This window comes from Lineus longissimus, chromosome 9, assembly GCF_910592395.1.
Source record: "Lineus longissimus chromosome 9, tnLinLong1.2, whole genome shotgun sequence".
NCBI lineage: Eukaryota > Metazoa > Nemertea > Pilidiophora > Heteronemertea > Lineidae > Lineus > Lineus longissimus.
Window position 1 is genome coordinate 7049389 of NC_088316.1, and position 16563 is coordinate 7065951.

Sequence of the window (16563 nt, forward strand, 5' to 3'; positions counted from 1 at the left end):
GCAGCATTTGAGTGCAGGCAGAGCACAGCCACGGAACATGGCGGCTTATGCACATGCACCCCCATGCACAAGTGCAGGCAGAGCACAGCCATGGTATGGCGGCTTCTGCACACACACCTATGCATGAGCATGCAGCAATGACTGCCGAGTGCCCGGGGCCGAGTGCAGGCAATAGCACAGCCACGGTAGGCCTATGGCGGCTTCTGCACGTACACACACCCACGACCCACTTCACAAAAGAGAGAGCAGCATCAAGTGCTGGCAGAGCACAGCCACGATATGGCGGCTTCTGCACACACACCAATGCATACATCACCCAATGGAAATCATTATAGACAAACAAATCTGAATTTCCCGCCAAAGAGGCGCCATTATTTTTGTGCTTTGCTGACGCAAAATAGAGCAATTTCCCGAGCAATCCTACATTAATTTATGAAAATAACGACTAACAAGAGACAAGTTAGTCCCAAAGTTTACCTGCATAGTGCGTACGATTCATATTTTGTAGTCGCAGCGGCGATGTTACACGATAGGAACAGGCAGATTATTCGTCTGCTCCTGTGCTTCTACAATGTACAGCTGCATGCACGCATGCATGGAGGGCGAGCAGTGATTTGACACTTCGTGTTCGACCTCGATTTATACTTCGGGATCGTCGGTTTCGGATCCATGAATACCATGTACGTGCAGAGAAAGTCTTACTCTACCTATAAATCTGTCTATTACTTCTTCCGACACATTCTTCTTCCGGAGAAAGTTGATATAATCAGGAGGAGCAGATGATGGAGCAGATGCAGACGCCGCCATGATTATCAAGATACAAGATGCGCAGAGGATGCGCGCACGAAATTCAATGACGTCACTTGGCGCCAAAAACTACGCATTGTGCCCCGATTTTCAGAGTTCTTGGAAACATCATCAATGAGTTTATCCAGGGTGTTGAAATAGTTTAGTTTGTCGCTTAGGTGACTTAAATAGGTTCATTTTCGCCCATCCGACAATTAAAAAAAATTGCATTTTTTTTTTTTTTTTTTTTTTTTTTTTTACAGCTGTTATAATGTTAAATTTTTACAGTCATGTATTCTCAATATCTTATCTTTTTCAATATTTGTTTGCAATGAATGTTTTATCTCTGTAAAGCGCCCTAGAGCGGATTTTCTGATTTATAGGGCGCTATATAAATTCTGTATAATAAAAATAATGTAAAAACTGGCCGTTCGAATGTTGGATAAGCATATCGGATGTGACAGATCTGGTCCAGTTGTGGTACTATAGGCCTATGCCACACCTACCTGGCCATCATTTTGCCAGATGTTGCAGATGTGGGCCATACTGTGTGGCTGTCTGGGCTTCCAAAAGTGAATTAAGAATCGCATATCTTTTTAACTTTTTAAAGAATTAAAAAACTAGGTTTTTAAAAAACGATAACGTATATATAGGTTTTTTTCAAACCAAGTTTTCAAAAAAATGAAAACTATCTTTTGAATCAGCTGTTTGTCCAATAATTTAGAAAACCTAGTTTTTATCATAAAAACTTGGTTTTCTTCCATAAAAACCTAGTTTTCTTCTTTAAAACTTAGTTTTCTTCAATGTTTCCAGTATAAACCTGGTTTTCTTCCATAAAAACCTAGTTTCATTAAGAGAAAAAATTAGCTTTCTTCAAAAAAAACTAGGTTTTATTAATTATTGGATAGTGACAGCCACATTTCAGCTTGAATCGCCCCAACAGCCTTACTGAATCACTTGTCTTTTGCAGGTATTTCCAAAATGGCATTCACTTGTCAGTTATGTGTGATGATGCCACTGTTTACAACAGTACTGTTGAGTGCCTATCTTAGCCACCTCTACACAGCACACTACAGGGATCCTGACTTCCACGTTATTTGCACCACAAACCTGTGCCCTCAAAGCTTCCAAACGTGGCATGCATTCTATAGACATTGCGTTAGAAGTCATTCAGATGAATTAAAAGCAAATCCTCCGCCTGATAATCCCCCAGATGATGACATGGTTGTAGTAGATCATGATGGTGAGTCTGCCAATGAGGATGAAGAAAACCAAGCGGTATTCAACCCAGATGGCCCATACATGGATAATAACATTGATGATGACGATGATGATGATGATGAAGTTGACAACAATTCGAATGTGGGGAGTGATATACCTGATTTAATGGATGATGATGCAGACTCTTATGTAGATGTCAACAAACTGGAGACAGCAGCTTTTATTTTGAAAATAAAAGAGGGATCTACAATAACACAGGTGAGTCTAAAAATCATCTTTTATTTTGTTTGCAGTGTTAACCACTAGTTGTGCATCCTGAGCTTCAGGGCATTTCAATCTAACGGACTCAGGAATGTGCGAGGGGAGGAGCATGCAACTGACCCTGGTCTTCGAGGATGCTAGTTATGCAGCTTGGTGCCAAATTGGATCTGGTGGACGTCGTATAAATTAGGAACACGGCGAAAATCCCAAAACAGGGGGCTAGCGGTATATGACCCCTCTGAAGCACCTAAAAACGTCTAAATCTGACTCTAAATGCCTGAATTTTACTGCTGTAGTCATGAAATTGCAACTGGATGTAAAAAACTTGGCAAATTTTGCCTGAGACACGACGTGACCGGGTGAAAAAGCCCAAATTCAGAAATACAGGGTGGATCCCAAATTATGTACCGGTAATTGAAAGGCCTGAAGAAGATCTAAACTGATACTTTCGTAAATAATAATCCCCCCTTTAGCTGCAGAGATGGGGAGGGCCTAAACAACCATGCATTAATCTAAGCCTAAACATACGAAATGTTTTCTTTGTAATCCGGCCTAAATTGTGGGCCCTATTGATTGGTTTCGACACCTGTCAACGTGACTAATGACAGTACATTACAAACGACTACATGCTTTATTTTCAGATTGCAACTGATCAAGTTGTACAACACTCAATCTTGATGCACAATTCAATGGCAGACAAACTGGAAGTGAACATCGGACAAATTATGGAAGATGAGCCAGATATCAATGAAGAAACTCGTCAGAAACTAAGAGCAAAGATAGTCAATGCAATTCAGCCAATAATGAGGGGACATTTCGATGGGCTTCAGGGTCAATATCAACAGAGAAGATTTTACCAACAGTTTTTTTCCCTGGTTGTAAGTACCATAATGTATGTTGCCACAATATGCCCCTGCCTCTTACATAGGGTGCAGCAATAGACCGCTATCGCAAGACTCCCAAGCCCAGCTGTGAAAGGAGGAGGATTGTGGTAGGGATGCTACACTTCTGTAAAAAAATGCCACTCTGAAGCAAGAGTGCAGCTAGCCTATGTGGCGCCTAATCAACTGCACACGCTCTCCACTACACTTCATGATATACGCCAACTAGGAGCAATAAATACCAATCATAGCACTGCCATTATCTGCTGACCGGACCAAGGATATTATTGGGGGGGGGGGGGGGGTGTCAAGGAGGACACTGTCATAACATTTCAATATTTTCATTTCAGCTTCCCAGAGAGCACATCTTGCCTCCTACACTTGAAGTCGTAGGAACTGGTGAAGACCGTCGTATTGAAAACGTCCCTAATGTTGTGTACTATGTACCTCTAAAGGATATGCTGCGAGCTTTGTTGCTGAGGAGACAATATGTAGAACAAATCCATGAAGATCACAGGCGAAATGATGGACTACTGGGTGATTTCTGTGACGGTGCAGTTTTTCAAGGACACCCCCTCTTTCGTTCGAACTTGAATTCGTTGCAGATTATTCTTTACTATGACGACGTTGAACTTTGCAATCCAATTGGTTCAAAAACCCACAAAATGGCCATGTTCTATTTCACTCTTGGTAACATTCATCCAAGATTTCGATCACGGCTCTCAAGTATCAATCTGTTAATTGTAGCGAGCTCAAATGATGTAAGTACATATGGTATAGATGCTGTTCTCAAGCCTTTCTATGATGATGTATCTGATCTGCAAGAACAAGGTTTAAACATCATTTTGCCAGACAATGATAGAGTTACTAACATTGAGGGAACATTGGTAGGAGTATGTGCCGACACACCGGCTGCACATGAAATTTCAGGTTTTAAGCAAGGGGTTGGTGGTGCTTTCCGAAAATGTAGGCACTGCATGGCATCTTCTGATGACTTTCAAACACATGTATTTTCAGAAGATTTTGAGTCTAGAAATATGGCATCTCATAATAGACATTGTGCAAGTTTAGAAGATGCAGCCTTGGCAAGCCACTACTCAACTGCTTATGGTGTCAACAGATTGGCCTCCATTACAACTATACCGAACCTAGAGCTATTTCAAGCTATCCCTCAAGATGTCATGCACATTATTTTGGAAGGAAGCTTGAAATACACCCTGAAACTTGCACTTGTTCATTTTATTTCTCATGTGGGTCATAAGTTGACGTTAAGACTATTAAATGATAGAATTTCTAATTTCCCGTACAGTTATATGGATGTTACCTCTAAGCCAAGCAGAATTACTCAACAGCATTTGGATGGGGAATCAGGCTTACACCAGTCTGCTTCACAGACATGGCTCTTAGGGCGGCTGCTACCCTTTTTCATTGGTGATCTGGTCGACTTCAATTCACCTCAATGGCAATGTCTGTCGTTGTTGCTTCAGATTACCAGTATTGTCTTAGCACCGGTCATTAGTAAGGAACAGGTTTATCATCTAAAACAAGTCATTGCATTCTACTTGGTGCTGTTTAAACAGAGTTACCCGGAAGCCAACATGATACCAAAGCAACATTATATGGTACACTTGCCAGAGACTATATTGAACCTTGGGCCTCTGGTGAGATTTTGGTGCATGCGGTTCGAGGCCAAGCATAAATACTTCAAGAAGCTAGCCAAAATTGCAAGTTTCAAAAACCTCCCTAAGTATATGGCAGAACGGCATCAGTACAAACAGTGCGAAGAGTTATTGGACATTCATAAAAGGGGCAATCATCCACTATTTGAAAGGGAAGTTAAAATTGGACCAAGTACTGTACTAGAAAACATTGGTTATGCTCGAAATGAAATTCTGGCATTCTATCCTGAAAGAAATCCTGAGAATGATGCCTTCATCTACAGTATAAAGTGGTTAAGTTTAAATAGCAACTTGTACAAAAAGAACTGCTTCGTTGTATACAGGGTTGAACAAGAAATGCCCGTGTTTGGCAAAGTTAAAGCTATATGGTATGATGGCGAGTACTTTTTCAGACTTGAATCTTATCAAACAACTGGAATTGATGAGGAATTAAATGCGTATGCAATAAAAGATCAAGAGCTTGCAATGGGATTAGAGATAGTGAATGTCAATGATCTCATTGTACCGTTTCCAATGAAGCCATATAGATTTGATCTCGAGCTGTACATATCAATTAAATATGACTTTAGTGGTTTATTCAGTGAGAACGCAAAGCTGTGAATGACTGTATAAAGTACTGTAGATCCTGCATGAGAGTACGCAAATGTCTCACAGATTTCAATCTCTTGGAGGAATCACCTCTGTAATATCCTGATTTGATTTGATTAGAATGCCCAAAAATAGAGCTGTGGCTTAGATTTGGTCGTGGCCATCTCTGACAGGTCTGACAAGGACAAGTTAGATGCATACTCTCCTGCAGGATTCTAGCGTACATTCAGGGTATGGTAAGTTAACTCGGTGCTCCCATTTTATAAAAAAGTGAATATGCAAAACTGCATACTAGTACACACAGCAGAAGACCCATCCCCACTACCATATGCAACTGGGCAACCACCGTCCTAGCTAAGTATGTAATACTTTCATTGTAAACTAAATATCTGTTAGGCTATTTTGCCAATCTCCACTGTTTAAACCGTTATTTTTGCACTGAAAGTTTGAGTTTTTCAATTGGGTGTTTCTGTAACTCGTTTGGGATGCAATGTGGGTGTCGTCATTTGTCCTCATTGCCCATGAACATGAAGAAAATGAAATAAATCACTTCACAGAATTTTAAAAAAGGGGTAAACCAAGCCAGGAAATCTAAATTGTTTTTGTATTTGTAAATTGTAACCTCCCCTGTCTTCTGACCAGAACCTTTTATAAAATTCTCATCACTAATGTTTCTTAAATAAGAACTTTTAAAAAATGCAGAAAATGCATGCGTCGCAAAGGAGCTGATGACATCACCATGACGTTGTTCCGTGGTGGTGCATGGATTGCACAAATTGTACCTAAACATCCTTGTTACTGTTAGACAGTGCAGCTAGAAGTTTCATGTAGATAGGTTTGTTCGAAAAAATTGTTGTTGTTGTTGTTGTTCACTGTTCAGTAGTTATGTGACGAAGTACGGTATTCAGTTTACATCTTCATCACTGCATTTTCATTGTTAAACTATATTTTTATAATAAATTTTTCCTTAGTGAGAATGAGATTTGAGTAATCAGTTTATCTAATTTGATTTACTTCACAATGTGAAGCTTTAGTGATAAAATATGAAAAGTATGATGTTCCTATATGCATTACCCATTGGACGGTGATGATAATTTTGTGTGACTATAGTCAATGGCCTTGATGCCCCAGCAGAGCCCTTTTGGCCTCGTTGCCCAGACAGTTCGCTTTTATACATTTAGTGCCCCAAAAATATTCCGAGTCTCGGTGGCCAAAGTGGCATTGCCCCCTGAAACCTTTGTCAAGCCCTGTGAGCATGGTGAGTATCACGTGACCAGAAAAACACAAAGAATTTACCTTGTTAGTGGCTGCCAACAATCAAATCAAGGCCATAGTTCCACCACGCCACGCCCCATTTGATGGCTTCCCATTCGAACTTAAAGGGGCAGTGTCTCCAGTCTCAGTACCAGTACCGGTAGGCCTAAGGCTTTAAGCACCCACCACAGACCCCAAGGTAGAAGCAAATTGCACGGTGACTCATGGCCAGTGGGGCCAGCGATAGATTATTCTGCTAATGAGTGATACTATTATCCTGGGGACACTGTCCTTTTTTAATTGGAGGAAGGTGAAGGATTATCCCTCCTAGAATGACGAGCCATAATAGGTTATCCAAAAAAATAGAAAATAAAAGTCTTGAGTTTCAAAGTTCAGGAAACGGGGTAGGCCCTAGGCCATAGAAAATAGCTTATGTCGATCCCCCATGGAACTTGGTAGTGGCCCTAGGCCATAGGCATGCCAGGGGCGCTCCATCCCAGTGAGCTGAATAGAGCTGGCTCAGTTGGAGCCATTACTGGCTAACTTGATTCTGCATGGCTCACTCACCCTGGCTTATACTTACTTTGAGCCAGTTCATGGCTCACTTGCCTCGTGAGCCAATACTTGAGCCATAGTGAGCCATTATGGGCCATGAGCCAATACTTGAGCCATCTAGTGAGCCATTATGGGAAATTTTGAGCCAAAAACGGCTCAATGATGGAATCTTCTGGCTTACTTTGAGCCGTTTCTGGCTCAAATGCAAAAATGGCTCGGGCTGAGTCGAAACTGGCTCAGGTTGAGCCAATTTTATTTCCAGTGTGGACCAACACTGGCCAAATCACCTGTACAGTCAAACCTTGGCAGTGGAGCAACATCAACATTCGTTGCCATTTTCACAAAGTTTATTGAATTTAACCCGGATTTAACTTGTCGTATTCAAACTACAGTCTCTTTGGCACATTCGTACTTTTCCTCGTCGCCAATTGTAACGTTCTTAAGGCATGAACGACGAATTTAATCACGCTTATTGTATTCTTTATTTACAATGATCAGCCATCTGCTCGTAACAACAACATACATATCAATTCCGTCCTGACCGTGGTAATTGCCCCGAAGACAGGTTGTGCCAAAACACTACAATAAGTGTCCACATAAGTCAGACTATCCCTTATTATTTTGTGTGATCAGGATTATTTACATAGGCAATAGGTTAAAAAACCAATGCAAATTAGGTAGCAAACTCCTTAAAGGAACTAGACATTCTTGACACACTCTCAGACTCTGTTATCTTACCTTGTCCTGGAATTTGTATGTGATTCCAATAGATCAGACAATGCTGAAAACGTGTCTGTATCGCACGAATCAGAAGCAGTAGGAGATTTGTCATTTGATCTGAAAAGCAAAACAAAAGTTGTCATTTCTGATTGAACCAGAGGTGTAGCTCGAGGGGAAAGCGCCCATCCCCCCTTCAGCGGCACCCAAAAATTTTGTATTCAGGTTTTGGCCGGATTGTGGCAAAATAGTATCCCTGACCTTTGCCCCCCCCCCCAATAGAACAGCTAGCTACGCCCATGGTTACCACTATTAAAGGGCCTGTAATCCGACTTCAGTCGCAATTTCAGCAAGAAGGTGATTACTCATTCAACATGTTCAATCAGATAATATATTAGACCACTCATCATGCTCATATACATGGCAGACTGACGACTCGTGGACTGTGACTATTGCCAGGATAGGGGTGATAAGTACTAATAGAGCATGAATGCGACCAGTTAATACAGTGATTCGACACTTGGGTTCTTTCCCCTTTATAGCATCAACATTTTAACATGACCATGACCCATGCGAAGCTTTGCAGAAAACAAATCGGCAAACCATTCACAGGAAATTGGGCAATGCTGTATTGTCTGCCTACTAGTTCCTGCATTAAAATTCATTATAGTAGAAGGCTATGATATCTTACCTTGTCCTCAAGTTTAGAGACCGGGTACTGTCGCTGGAACTGGAAGTATTTGACTTGTTTGGGGTTTACACAGAGTCATGCTGATCAGGCACTGACATGTCACTATCAGAATCACAGAACTCTGACAGAATCTCATCAAAACTGAAAGTAAAAGAAAATAAGTGAGCACAATTAATTATTTTCATGTGTGTGCATCTCTTTTTTTTCAGTGTTCAGCCTTTTACTCAGTGCTACAATCAGATACTCTGGCATACTATTCACCATTGGTTGGTTCGACCACCGTCAAGGGCTGCTGTCCTGTCCTATATAGCCTAACAAAGACTGGATTTTTTTTGTTGAATAACACTCACTCAAGATGTTACTGCCAAGTTAGATAAAACGGAACGAGTTTACAATCCCCGATCACACCCCAAAAAAAGGTCATCGGTTGACTAACCAAGCACCACTGTTCAATGGATTTATAGTTGAATGCGATCAAACTATGTCATTTCCGATCGGGGATTCTAAAGTTTAGCCGATAAAACAACTTAATTACCTATCCAAATCAATCGGATTCCCACGTGACCCAACATCAGTCGAGGGATGTTGCTGACTGGTCAATCTGTCTAAACCTCTCTATAATTTATGCTTCACTACATGTGCTCACACCTATGATCCCTTTTCCTAAACTTTCTAGTGCTGCCATCTGTTGGCTTCAGTTGCAGACTGGAGCCATCTTAAATTACACATTTCCAAAATTGTCTATTACAAAAACCAAAAATATCCCCATTTCCACATCAAATTTACAACCAGAACTCCCTGTGGTACTTACTACAAGTATGCCACAGGGATTCTAAGAGTCAATTAAATTGTAGGGTAATTACAACTACTTTTTCTAAACTTTTTAATCAGTCAACTTATTGTCACCTTCCCTAGTAAATGCACTACATGTTGTACCTTGTGTAGTCTACACACAGCATGTAGTGTATCCCTTTTTTATGTACATGTATGCTGTGCATTTTTACTATGCACACATGCATGTACTAGTTTGTTCATAGTATATTAAAATATAAATATCTAAATTATCCTTTTTCTCCTTTTTTAAATTCTATTGTACTCATCACGTACAAGAAGTAAATTTGATTATTGTTTGGGTAATCATCTCACCTACATTTGTTTCATGTTTGAATAGTTATTTGAAGTAAGGTTGTTACTTATTTCAGCAATTATTTGAACTTCTCCCTATTTCGATTCTAAATTTGTAGGTCATAGTTTATTTGCATTGTGCATTAATACATTGCCCTTGTACTTAACCCTTTTCTTAAATCGGACTTAACCCTTTTCTAAAATTTAGATTAACCCTTTTCCAACTTTTTTCAAAAATTTTTAAATTTAATCATCGACTCTTAATACCGGTCTGCAACTCATTCGCTATACCCATCCTTGACCAAAGCCCTGCTTAATCATCATCATGGCAAACGCTGAAATGGTATCGCGAATTAAAACTCTTCGATCTTCACAAGCTGGCACTTTAACAAAGCAGTGCAATAAAACCATAAAAGCATTCGCGAGTAGACGATCCAAAGCAGCCTTGAGTGATATTAGTGAGAATATTGTCTCTGCCCGAGAAACGTTATGGGGTACGCATGGACTTTATGTATCGATGATGGATGATAGTGGTGAGGTCACCAATGCTGAGGAATGGATGCAGGCCAGACACGACATAGCAGAAGCTGTTCTGAATGACATTGCGAAGGCGTTACTCGATACTGACCTAAAATCCGTGACCACTGTCAGCGAATCAACTAAAACCGATGGTGGAGCCTCAGGTGGTAGTCGTTCTTTGAAACTTGAGTCGAAGATTGCCTCGATGAAACTCGAACAGGTGCAGATGCAAGCTCACCCTCACCGAAAAGCAGTGTGATATCAGTCAGGATTCAGTCAGGTTGCAGTGTTACCTCACATTTTTATGGCAGTGTTGAAATCAGTGGAAAGCAGTCATAGGGAGTGTTTTTCAGTCACGCAATACCAAAGCATACAGTTATACAGCAATCAAAAATAGAGGTTAGGGAGTCATAAGCAGTGGTAAGACAGTCAAAATCAGTGGTAAGGCAGTCAAAAGCAGTGCTCATTTAAATATTTAGGCTGACTGATTTCCACTGCTTTTGACACTGAAAATGACTCCCCACTATGCATCATGCACAGGGCTGGCAGTGGGGTTCAGTGTTAATTTGAATATTTCGCAGCAGACTGAATCCACACTGAAACACCACTGATTTTGACTGCCATTTCCAAAACCTCTTGGAGGGAGCAGTCATTTTCAGTGTTAATATGAATAATTTATTTAATGGCATGCAGGCACGGATGCCGAGAGAGGTTTGGGGGACGTGACCCCCCTGTGCTGATGACAACCAAATAAATTGTTCGAAAAAGCAAAAACTTCCAGCGAACTGTTACTTTTGCTGTCCTGTTTGCGTCCAATATGGCAGTGATGACGTCATCTACACAAATAGAGGACATCGCCATTGCATGATGACGTGACACAGTAAAAAGATGACAAATTCACGTCCTTGACCTACGTCATTGCAAACTTTGTCATAATAACAGTGATCAGATGGGGTTACTAGACAATTGAAACGACACATGGCACATAGCTACTGTCAGTGATGTCAGGGATTGAAGCTAGATCAAATTGACGTCCAAATAAAGTAACTGCACGCGGCCTGTAGAATAATGATCTACTGATTGATGTGTATTGAGCTCCCATGCAGATTATTTGCAGTGTATGCATACATTACAATTAACACCTATAGGGCCTACAGTAGATGCATGAAGATACATGCAGATATCTTGCAGTGTATGCATGCATTACAACACCTATAGGGCCTACAGCCTTCTTGATTTGCTGAAAATACAATTTTAGTGTCTGTCTAGATTACCCTTTTTGCATTCATTTGGCTCCTTATGTGTTCCAATTCAAACTGACTAAAACTCCCCTCTTCTCATATTGAAATTCGGGTAAATATCGAGAAATATGAAGAGCTACCATGATTTCTTGAATGTTTGACTATCAAATTCAAACTTACTAGCTTCCTGTCTCAGGTTGCATTATGGGTGATATTTAACACTGAATTTGACTGCAATTACCACTGCTTTACACTGCCATCAAGTCTTAATCTCACCAGTCATAAAGCAGTGGTTTTCAGTCATGTTGAAAATGCCACGGGTTTCGATCAGAGTTGGAGAAGTGGAAATCAGTGGTCTTTCAGTCATAAGCAGTGTTTTTGAAATACGTCGTTCATAATGATATGCAAGTGGCAGTGCTTTGCAGTGGTCTTTCAGTCAAAATCAGTGGTATTAAAACATTAAGAAAAAATGATATGCCTAAGACAGTCATATGCAGTGGGGGTTTCAGTCAAAAGCAGTGTGATGCAGTCATTTTCAGTGCACTGCCTTTCGGTGAGGGCAGATAGAAGAACAGAAAGCACAGGAGGAGATGTTACAACTTCGCTTAAAAAATCAAGTTGAAATACAGAAGGCACAGTTGTACGATACCAAAATAAAGACGATGTGTGAGATGTCTGAATGTTACAATCGCCCAGAATTGGACACGGAACCTCGTCGCCAGAACCCAACAGACAGAGATGATTCGTGTGAAGCAAATCTTCCTAAGGTTCATCATGATGCCATACCAGTTGCAGTGGCAGATATCCCTACAGCTCCAAAGCAGGAACAGGTCCAGAATTGGATTCAGACTTCCAACTATGGATTGGATCAACAACTTAATCCAGATGCAGCAACCCTGGTACCTACACCTGATGTCAACTTGCCGTTAGCTACACCTATTGATGCATGGATTGATGCTCTGATCCCGGGTCAAGAAACCGTCGTCCCTGAGAAGTCAATGTCCAATCAAGGCGCTAGTGATCATCTGATAGCTGCATTGGTGAAATTGGAGAGCGGTAGAGGCCTGCCTGCGACACAGATCCCTATATTCGACGGATCCCCATTACTTTGGCCAAAGTTTGTGGAACAGTTTCACACACAAGTTCACTCCAAACCAGGCATCAACGATGCCAGAAGGATGGACCTGTTGCAATCCCATGTATCAGGAGCTGCCCAACAGATGGTTCGTGGAATAGGCTATCGCGGACGTTGTTATGCAGATGTTCTACAAGAACTTAAACTTGCCTTCGGTCATCGCAACTTAGTAGCCACAGCCTACCTTGATCAGATAACCACAGGACCCATAGTTCCATCACGTAACCCTATGGCCTTTAGACAGTTCTACGTGGATGTACGTGATTGCATACTGACTTTACAGCAGCTTACCTACACTTCAGATGTACAAGGCACAGATGTGCTACTCCGGGTATCGAAACGTCTTCCAGCGGACAAACTCCGGTTTTGGAATCGCCATGTAGCCCTCAAGTCGAGAAAAAAAGAGCCGTCATTGTTTGACCTAAGGGACTGGTTGAAAGAATCTGTAGAAATTGAGTTCAATCCTTACACCGTGAAAGTGGAACCCGGGAAAAGGGAAAAAGGACACAGCAAAGGAGCCTTAGCAGTCAATACCACCATCCAAGTACCGAAGGACAAGCCAGTCACCCAAAAGGAGAAACCAGCCGTCTCCAGGAGGGAAAAAGGACAGAACACCGATAAAGCTTCTTCCACTCAGTCATCAAACCGGTCAGGCCGATCCCAGACTAACAGTTCAACACCAAAGAGCCAAAGTACATTTCCAGTGTCCGTATGTCCATTATGCAATGACAATCATCACTTGTACAGATGCTTCAAGTTTGTCAACAGAAGACCAGAGGAACAGAGGAAGATAGTCCAAGATAAGAAACTATGCCTCAACTGTTTGCGATCCCATGATGTTAGCCAGTTCACTTCAAGCCTACGATGCCGAGAAGACAACTGCGACCAAGCACATCACACTTTGCTGCATTTGGATTCCAAATCTGCCATGAGTGCGTCCATCAACATTGCATCCAATGACAAGCAAGTCAAGTCTACGCGTGCACACTTCCAACTGGTCAAAGTATATGCTTGTGGAAATAACGGTTGATGGGTACCAACAGTTGCGCTCTTGGACTCTGCAAGTGAGATAACTGTAATACGTCAATCTCTGGCCAGGGATCTTGGTTTACGAGGGAAGACACGTCAACTCAAGATCACTACAATGAATGCTGAGTCAACCACTTCGTCACAAGTCGTTTCTTTGAAGCTGAGGTCTGCTGAAGGGATGGACTCACCAGTAATCCATATCAATGATGCCTGGATGGTAGGAAGTGATGCTTTCCAGTGTCCACCACAGCGGATCCTGTCAAAATGGGAGCATGTGAAAGAACTTGGTTTGACGAACATCGAAACGTCAGAGGTACATATATTGATAGGCATTAACGCTCCAGAAGCTCATCTCCAAATGGACGCCAGAACTGGTAGGAAAAATCAACCCATAGCTGTGAAGACACCCCTGGGATGGTCGCTGATGGGAGTTACAGATGCACACCATGCTGATAATGTAGCTGCCAGGGTCAACTTACTACGGAGAGATGGTCAACAGTTACAACAACAAATCGAAATGTTTTGGAGCACAGAATCATTTGGTGTGTCATGCCGTGGTGAGAAGCCACTGTCCAGAGAAGACAAGCAAGCTGAGAAGATACTGGAAGAATCAACCCACATGGTGAATGGTCAATACGAGGTCGGGATGCTATGGAGAGACTACATTGATGCTGTACCACTTCCTGATAATAGACAAATAGCTAGTCGCCGATATCATCTCCTGGAAAAGCGCCTGAGAAAGGACGAAGAACTGAATCAACTCTACTCTGAGACTTTGAATGGTTACGTCAGCCAAGGATTTGCTAGGAAACTCACACCTGATGAGGCCGTGAAGTCAACACCTAGAACTTGGTATATCCCACACCAGAGCGTCTTGAATCCCAACAAGCCCGGAAAAGTCTGTGTAGTGTTTGATGCTGCAGCCACCTGTAATGGAACATCACTTAATGAACGCCTCATGACCGGACCCGATCTATTGAACAGTTTGTTTGGGGTACTGCAACGATTCCGCCTGTACCAGGTTGCCATATGCGCTGATGTGGAGGGTATGTTCCATAGAGTACGTGTGTCAGAAGCCGACTCAGATGCGCCGCGATTCCTCTGGAAAGAAGATATCAATCAACCTGGACCACCTGATACATACAAGATGCTAGTCCACATCTTTGGAGCCACAGATTCGCCGACTTGTGCAAATTACGCCCTGAAAGGACTGCCAATGACAACAGGGATGAGTTCAGCAAAGAAGCCATAGATGCCGTCAATGGTGACTTCTACGTTGATGATCTGGCCAAGTCCGTCGATACTGTGGCAGAAGCTGTGAAACTCGCCAAGGAGATAGTTGCCTTATTAAAAGGGGGAGGATTCCATCTGCACAAGTTTCTCTCAAATTACGTCCAATTTCTGATGAACATTGAGAAGTCTGAACGAACAATACAAGACTTAGACTTTGCAACAGGAGAGTCAAATATACAGCGAACACTTGGTCTCAAATGGGAAATCACTGAAGACAAGTTCATCTTCAAATGGAAGCCCAAGAACAAACCCATCACAAAAAGAGGAGTAGTCAGCATCGTCAGCTCAATATTTGATCCATGCGGTTATCTGGCTCCATTTGTCTTTTGCGCCAAGCTCTTAGTACAGGAGTTGTCAAGATCTGGATTGGCCTGGGATGAGCCTTTGAGTGAACAGTCAGAGCTGAAATGGAAATGTTGGTTGGAAGAGCTGGAACATCTGTCATCCTTTGAGCTACCACGCCATCACCCGAACTTCTCCCCAAGAGTCGAGTGTATCCAACTACATACCTTCTCCGATGCCTCTGAATCTGGATTTGGTGCTGTCGCCTACTTGCGCTATGTTTCTGAGAACCACCAAGTTGAATGCTCGTTGTTAGCTGCCAAGACTAGAGTCGCCCCGCTGAAGCCTGTACTTTCAATCCCCAAGGAGGATACCGCGGTGACGTCACATCACGTGATCCCGACCCATATTACTGATCGCTATGGCCAATCAGATTCAGTCTACTGACAGCAGCAGCACTGAACACATCTCCACGTCTCACTGTCTGGTGCGCTCCCGTACACAAAAACACCAATAGACATGAAATATTGCAATACCTAGTATGGATTCTTCCTGTGTAAAATAAAATTTACAGAGCAGATTAACTTCCACGAATAAAAAAGACGTTTGGCGTGGCCAAAGTGCAGAAATAATGTCTCCGCTAAAATACACTACGAAATACACTAGGCAATGCACTACGCAATATACAGTAGAGATGCAATTGAGTTTGTTATTGTTTTGACTTAGAAGCCCGCCCATATCATAATATATTCATGTATTCATGAAGTATGAACTCATTTCTGTCCCATACAACTCTAAGAACAGTCAATTTCTCCTTAAATCATCACCGAAACCGCGATATCCGCAGGAAGATTTCGTTCTAGTGTCCGAAAATGCATGATCTTACAGGGGCGCTAACTCGACAAATAGAGGGGATCTATGGGGATCTATGCGAGTTTTAGGTCCTACAGGTCTCGAACTTATAAAATCTGTAAACATGCCTCCAAATCCCATTATGATAATGAAGAGATTGCCCCATATCTGGGAGACTGTTTTAAACCATCGCTAATTTTGGAAGATCGGTGCCCGGCTATTTGGTTTAAAAAACCCTATTTTTCCCCATCAAAACAGCACTTTTCATTATTCAAATGATAGCTTATTGTCTGAAGACTTATTTCATAGCAGAAAAGTACTAATAACTCTGATTTGATGCGAAAAATCTAACTTTTTTGATTACTTGATTTTCCCTTGGCCGTGGATCGAGTTTGTTTACAATATGCAGCGCCATCTTGGAAAAGCCGTGACGTCACCGCGGTATCCTCCTTGT

At 41.9% G+C, this 16563-nt stretch overlaps 1 long non-coding RNA gene across 1 annotated transcript; it reads right to left on the reverse strand.

The window, feature by feature from the left end:
• Positions 1-1636: 1636 nt before the first annotated feature.
• LOC135493529 (uncharacterized) lies at positions 1637-16560 on the reverse strand. Its single transcript, XR_010448258.1, has 4 exons — positions 16462-16560; positions 8634-8774; positions 7964-8062; positions 1637-3967 (listed from the first exon to the last, which is right to left on the reverse strand). It is a non-coding gene; the product is annotated as an uncharacterized LOC135493529 (long non-coding RNA).
• Between the last annotated feature and the right edge of the window lie 3 nt (positions 16561-16563).